At 35.5% G+C, this 7710-nt stretch overlaps 1 long non-coding RNA gene across 1 annotated transcript; it reads right to left on the bottom strand.

The window, feature by feature from the left end:
* Window positions 1-1695: 1695 nt before the first annotated feature.
* Window positions 1696-3747, bottom strand: LOC147065764 (uncharacterized). Its single transcript, XR_015071826.1, has 4 exons — window positions 3341-3747; window positions 2740-2923; window positions 2151-2264; window positions 1696-1929 (listed from the first exon to the last, which is right to left on the bottom strand). It is a non-coding gene; the product is annotated as an uncharacterized LOC147065764 (long non-coding RNA).
* Window positions 3748-7710: the final 3963 nt, after the last annotated feature.

Here is a 7710-nt window from a genome sequence, read left to right as displayed (position 1 = left end):
TATTCATCTCCGCTCCCCTCCCGAAACGCCGTAAGATGCCATAGATAGATGGAAAGGGCCGTGACCGCGCCCATTTCTACCTGTATGGTCGCTGAAAACAAAACAGCGACGCGACATCTGTGTGTTTCTCGACGAAATAAAATGACACTTCCTAACCTCACAAACATTCGATTGATTTGATGACATACCTACCGCTCGACTTATTATTATCGAGATCGACCTCATTTATAAGATAGGCACAGCGTTGCCATGTCTACTGAAATTTCAGTAGATCTACTGATATTTTTGGCAATATACTGAATCTACTGATATTTTCTGAAATCTACTGATATTTCTTCATTTCACAAAATTCCCACCAGCCGGGAAAAAACTAGCCATTTTTGAAAACTTGGGAATCTGCGGCCCGCCACGAAATATTTTTCCTAAAAAAAACAAGCCGACTATGAAAATCTGGGAACCTGCGGCCCGCGGCGAAATATTTTTCCTAAAACAGAAATCTACTGATATTTTGTCGAATCTACTGAATTTTTTTTACACATTCTACTGAAATTAAAAATTTTGACTTGGCAGCACTGGATAGGCATCCGTTTTTTGGTTAAGCTCGCTTCAGACATGTTATAAATATCCATCCGTTTTATCGATAGACACTCGCAAGTTTCTGACACTTGAATTATTTGACAATCCAATCGAAAATTACTGTATGAAAGGATATAATATAATTATATACCTTATTATTGTTAGATATGCATTAGGTACACATCTTAATACTTGTCCGTTATATTGATAGACGATTGCTTTGAATACTTATACTAACCTAGAATATCGATTGCATTATTCAACAATTCAATCAATTCAACAATTATTGTATGAGAGAATTGCATAGATGATAATATACGTTACCCATCTTATAGTAGGTACCTACTTATTCATTTCGATGTTCGGAATCAAGTTAGTTTCTTCATAATTGAAATATAGCCAGCAAGGACTCTTTGAATTTGAATTATGTTATTGGTATTACTTATAGGTATAGGCTTTTCATGTGCCGAAGTTTATCTTGTAAAGAAAACATTTAATTATGATCATTTGTAGAACAAGTTGAGCCAAAACTAAAATGGATTGATTTATTATTCGCATTTAAATTAAGCACATCGCAAACAAACAGTAACATAATAATAATAAGTAAGTATGCAATTTGAATAAAGTTTAGAGAGTATTTCAACTGCAATTCACGAGAGCAAAATATTTGAAAACCGGTGGTGATTTCTGATGGTAAAATAGAAAAAAATCACAATTCTTTCATACAATTCAAATACCCAACAATCACTTGCAAAGAAAGATAATATCATCGCTAGAGAGCGACAGATAGATAACAGGTGTGTTTTGCATTGTTAAAAATGACTTGACGATTTGATTTCGAATTTACATCAAGTGTGTTTGATATTCTTGTGAGAACTGAAATTATTATAGAAGTAGGTAGTGTTTTCATCAATAATATTCATACAATTATTATTCGTAACAACTACCTAAGTAAGGTCGATACTTGTGATACTACTCGATAATTGTGGAAATAAGTAAGAAAAATTAAAATATATAATTACATAATAATTAAGTGTATGTTATTTTATAATTCAAAGTCTTCAAGTAAATAATAGCAGTGAAAATAATAAAAGACGATTATTTAAATTACTTCATAAATATTATATTCTTCACATACATAAATTGGAACATCTCAGACACAAACCTATTGAAAACATATTCATAATATTATGTAGGTATTATACAAATAATATGGATAGTATTTATGTCGGGTTGAACAGGCAAACAGCTTGTAACTCTTTTGATGCATCAGCTGTAGCGCGTAGTCGAGTCAGGTCCATTTGGATGTGATGAGAAGATGCATGAACGGTCGCATTCTTGAACTCCTTGTTACTAGAAAAAAATGTAAACAAATAATAATAACTCACTTCGTAAGAAAGGTGGTCATGGTAAATACTAAGAGAAGAAAAAGCGAGACTTGAAAACGCAAGTACTAAACGATTAAAGAATACGTAAAAACTATTCGCCGGTACGTACGTATTACATTAAATAAAATGCACAAATTAATGATGCAATCGCTAAACCGTAGACATTATAAAAAAGGCCATCTTTACCTATCTTAATGTTTTTGAAATTCCACAGCTTAGTGGCCAAAACCGGCCAATGCCGCCCCTCTGAATTGGATCTGACTAAAGGCTGCCCGGACCATTTTCTTGAACTCCTTGTTACTAGAAAAATATGTAAACAAATAATAATAACTCACTTCGTAAGAAAGTTGATCATGGTAAATACTAAGAGAAGAAAAAGCGAGACTTGAAAACGCAAGTACTAAACGATTAATGAATACGTAAATACTAATCGCCAGTACGTACGTATTACATTAAATTCTTTTTTCTTTTTCTTTCGACCACGTCCGATCTTAATAGGATCATATGGGCCTCCACAGAGTGGAGGTTTGTATTGACAGATTACGAGAAATGGATGTCAGCCATTTGCTCAACCTATTAGGTCCATACCCTGACACACACACAAATTGAAAAACAATATGTGTACTTGCCAGACCCAGGATTCGAACCTAGGACCCATGGCGTTATAGTCCAACGGTTAAGCCTCTCGGCCACCGTGGGCGTTACATTAAATAAAATGTACAAATTAATAATTCTAACGCTAAAACGTAGACATTATAAAAAAGGCCATCTTTACTTATCTTAATGTTTTTGAAATTCCACAGCTTAGTGTTGACCGTTGACGGTGGTTTGCCTAAAAGTTTAAGTTTTCTATTCGCGATTAAACGGATCCATTGCCGTCGTTCATGATCTGCCTTCGGTAGGATGTAACAAGGCACACCCTTCACCTCACAGCCAGGCACCCAACAACTTCGAGGCACCTGAAATTTTTTGAATGACAATAGGATCATCATGTAGGTAACCTATAATTGGTTTGAAGTACACTTTTCATGGACTATTTTTTTATGACATAACATAACGAATAAAAGAGAATGATTACATAATTTATTAATATGCTTTAAACGACAGTTACGTGTGATAACTCAATGAATTTTTTTGGTTTAGTGAACTCTAATGACTCTAATGCTTGATTGAATTCTTAATATTAAGATAACAGTTACTGGCTATCGTTTTTATGTCAGGATAAAATTAATGCATATAAGACGATGTTTCGTATTTGTAAGAATAGAATATCAGTCTGGAAGTCTATTGGTTTATATTCGTAAAATTATTACAATAGTCAGTATGCCAAATGGTTTGTCATGTAAGTATAATAAACACAATGCCAAAATACATACCGATATAATATTAATTCAGGGCAGTCGAATACTATAATCACAGATAACTATAATAACACAATTTGATTGATTGTATTGATAAGTAATATGTAGATATCATAAGATTTTTTAGAGCTGAAATAGTGAAAACGTATATCTTTGAGTGAAATGACAGTTTGACGTTTGACAGTTATTTTTAAATAACTTCAGTTGCTAGAGTATGGTATTTGCAAAGACTTCATACTAATCAAATCCGTTAATTTGATTGGCTTTCACTAATCTGAGTATCGTACTAGCAAATCATAGGGATGGGCGAAATTAGAGATGGGCGAACGATTTTTTGTTAATTTACGGCCGTCATACAGCCATCTATGAGCTGTACATGGTACTATAGGCTGATCAGCGGGTATAATTTTTGTATGGCTCTTTCGCCCCCCTGAACTGACATCATAGATAATAGGATAATGATAATACTGACATTTGCGATCGATGTTGACTTGACCTATACATAATTATTTTTGCCCTGTAAATAAATAAATTTATCAAAGCATATTTAGATACAATTATTAAAGTTTAATTATATTATTATTAATTATTAAACAATTAATGACACGCTGAATTTTGAGATTACCTAAACATACATAACCGATAAGTTTTATATTGACTGTTATCCGTTTCTGCAATACTTACGACATCTCTTGAGAAATACTTGAAACAGCTTGTTCATTTTTTTAAATTAATTCCAATGAGTACGCACAGATGGCAGGTCTAATTTGACACACCATAACCTAACTGTAAAATTGCCTTTGACATGCGATTCAATAATTATTGTATGAGAGAATATAATATAGCTAGACCTTATTGCGTATAATATGATAATTTATACATTACCCGCCTTCTAGCACCTACCTACTTATTCATTTCAATGTTCGGAGACGTCAGATTGTGTCGACAATTGCTATTGTGTGTGGATGCTATTCCTAATCTACGTAGCTTTTGCATTTGACATTCGATTGATGTACTACAAAATCAACAATGACTGTATAAAAAGACATACGTAATGATCGGAAAACCACATATTATATGCTATTGTGTTCCTATATGATACATTATCCATACTAAGCCTCGATGTTCTCCGAAAACATCGTCTGTCATTCACACACATACCTAACTTATGATTATTAACCTTGTTTATAAGATAGATATACATTAGGTTAAAGCCGCTTCGTGATCATGCTATCTCGTAACTATCCATCGGCAATTTCAATAGATACTCGCTTTCGATAATTATAAACTCCGCGAGACATCGCGTACAATTTTTGACAGGTGAAAATCGTAATCGCATAATGTCCTCGATTTCATTTAGTTGTACCTTATGTGATATAATTATATATCGCTTGATACCACTGTACATCAAATGATCACTCAAATAGCATTCTAAAGGTTTACGAGAGCATTAATGTTTGATACATATCATAGCGCCGAAACGTCAAAGTGACAGATCGATATCGTTGCGAATATTGCCATGTAAATAAAAAAATGAAACGAGTAACCCTTAATGCCAACCGGGATACTCTAACATGTTATTAATGATAAATGTTGTTATATTATTTTGATAAAATTAAATAATAACACGCATTTAAATTCATACCATATATTATCTTAATTATAAATACAATTATCAAGTGTAACAAATTAAACATTTAAACTTGCATATTTTCCACATGATTGACCCAGGGTTTTGATTGATTTTCATAACATATTAAATGATTTATCATTCGCTATTGACTCTGAAGTCCCTTGAGATGTTGATCGTATTTTTTTCCTTGTGTTCTTCTGTGTCGGCCCCTTTTTACCCCATTTTCTTCTCGATTATTCATCTCTCTGGTTGCTCATCTTGTTTTACCGGCTGACAGGACTGACGGTTGTATCGTAGCGTGCTTTGTCTTTGGTTATTCAATTTGATATGATGTCTCAAGGAAACCAGGTAGGTGTTCTCTGGACTTCAGAGTCAACAAGAATAATAAGAGTTTTAATGGTAGGTAAAACTCCTTTCATTATTCGCTATTGACTCTGAAGTCCCTTGAGATATCTGTTTGTTATCACCTGGTAAAGCAAGATAGATCCTGCAAGATAAGGTGGATGAACCTAACATGAGAATTAGGTATAGCATCTCCTTGCTTTTAGGCTCAGTGCACCGGGCTGAACAGAGAGGCCAACATATTTTGTTCCCCCGCTGTAGAAGTCTGTGTGTCTATCGGTCTCTGGTAAAATGTTTTAAAAGTAGCTTCTTGGCGCCAATTACCTCTCTGCAGGATGTCATTTATGGGGTAGTTCTCTAACCAATTTAGAGAGGCGACTGCTGATCGAGTACTGCCTGGTGATTCCTGTACCCCTGCAAATATTAATTTTTATGTGGCATCGAAAAATACCTGTAAGCCCAAAATTTTTACCCTCCTACCCTACCCTTCCATTTTTTACTCGCTATTTTAGTATTTTTGTATGAACAAATTCACCCGTCGTTTGTATTTCAAACAGAACGAAATTATTTATGTTGTTGAATGACAGATGGCGCTACGTACGAGAAAAATTCACGAGAAGTGTCACGTCATTTTGACATTTCATTCGGCATATCACAACGCAGTGCGTGCAAATTTTTTTACGATTTATTTTAATTTATCTATTTGCGTGCGTGTATTACAGTGAACAATGCCAGCAAGAAGCAAGGTGGCCGTTTGGACTATCGAACAAATAAAAGAACAAACATGCGAAATAGTTGAGCAGAAAGAACAAACGAACAAATCCAACAAGATAACGAAAATATGCGTGTGAGCATGTCACAATTGCGTGCATCTCAATCACAAGAGGCACGAGCTGCACGAAATCAACAACGACAATTGGAACGGAGACAAGCGCGCCGGTTCGTAGTTAACACACGCAGAGAAAATGACCGACAACGCCAATAATTACATTGGGCATTTACATCCGCTTCGTTCCTTCGTCTTGCGTTCGAGTACAAGCCAGATATTGAATATTCCGCTCATCCGAAAGTGCTGATTGGTGCTATGGACAAAGAATGTCTCTATTGTCGTGCGCTCAAATTCAAACATGAGTCAGCCGGGATGTGTTGCGCATCAGGAGAAGTGCAACTACCAGATATTGAGACACCACCAGAACCATTGGCTTGCTCATCGGCACGGTTCCAGATTCAAACCTGTTCCTGAAGTCCATTCACACATTCAATTCATGCTTCCAAATGACTTCGCTCGGAGCAACAGAAATAGTTCACAATACTGCGGCAAATGGTCAAGAATTCCATTCAACGTTCAAAATCAAAGGTCAAGTGTGCCACAAAGTAGGCTCGTTGCTGCCAATGCCAAACGAACCTCATAATTTTTTTACAAATCTACTTCATGAGCGGTGAGGACATCAATCGTGTGGGTGCACGTTGCGGCTACAATAACCTCAATTCGCATAATGCCAGGCGCATCGTCGGCGAACTGGGCGCCCTATTGAATGAGCACAATGAATTATTGAAATCACACATGCACGAATTGCAAAGTGACACCGGGCGGGATAAGGTGGATTCTTTTTTTTTTGGATGCACCAGGTGGAACTGGCAAAACATTTCTCATTTCGCTAATTCTCACTGAAATATGATCAAATAATGGCATAGCATTGGCCGTTGCATCATCTGGCATTAGGAATGTGATGATTTGGCACCGCGAACTGGCCTCGGCCGATTGACCTCCGGTTATTGGCCGCCGGTACAATCGGACGCCGGCCCAATTGGCCTCCGGGATGATCGGACGCCGGTACAATCGGGCGCCGGCCCAATTGGACACCGGCCCAACTGACCGCTGGGAGATTGGACGCCGCACTGCTGAATAAAATGCGCAAAGGAAAAGACCTACGTCACGACTTGGTAGAAAAAGTAGACGCGACACTTTAATATGCTTCTATCTACTTAGTGGTTCTACCTAATACATTTTGCGCTATTATGATTGATAATAATTATTACTTATGCTTTATGCTGTTTATAAAAAGAAAAGAATTCTTTCCTCGCCAGAACTTGAAGATGTGCATAATTAAGTAATTTATTGTGTATACCTACATATTCATATTAAAAAATATATATATTAATAATGAATTGGTTAGTTAAAATAATATCTTTCGGCGTTTTCTCGGTTTCATGTTATTATAATTGAACTTTATATGTGTACATTATCCGTAAATAAGTATTTTGAAGATTATGAAATTACAAACATTATAATTAGGTAAACCACTTGAAAGATACCCACATACCTAATTTTTATATTATATTATTATTTGAAATGTGTTGGTCAATCGATCTTTAATAATTAGGTATAATTTATATTAATCAAGGCGTA

The sequence above is a fragment of the Rhyacophila brunnea genome, unplaced genomic scaffold (assembly GCF_057557595.1).
Source record: "Rhyacophila brunnea isolate RB1 unplaced genomic scaffold, BYU_Rbru_1.0 scaffold_6, whole genome shotgun sequence".
Taxonomy (NCBI): domain Eukaryota; kingdom Metazoa; phylum Arthropoda; class Insecta; order Trichoptera; family Rhyacophilidae; genus Rhyacophila; species Rhyacophila brunnea.
The sequence above is the reverse complement of the archived record's forward strand: the minus strand, read 5'-3'. Positions and strand labels throughout refer to the sequence as shown.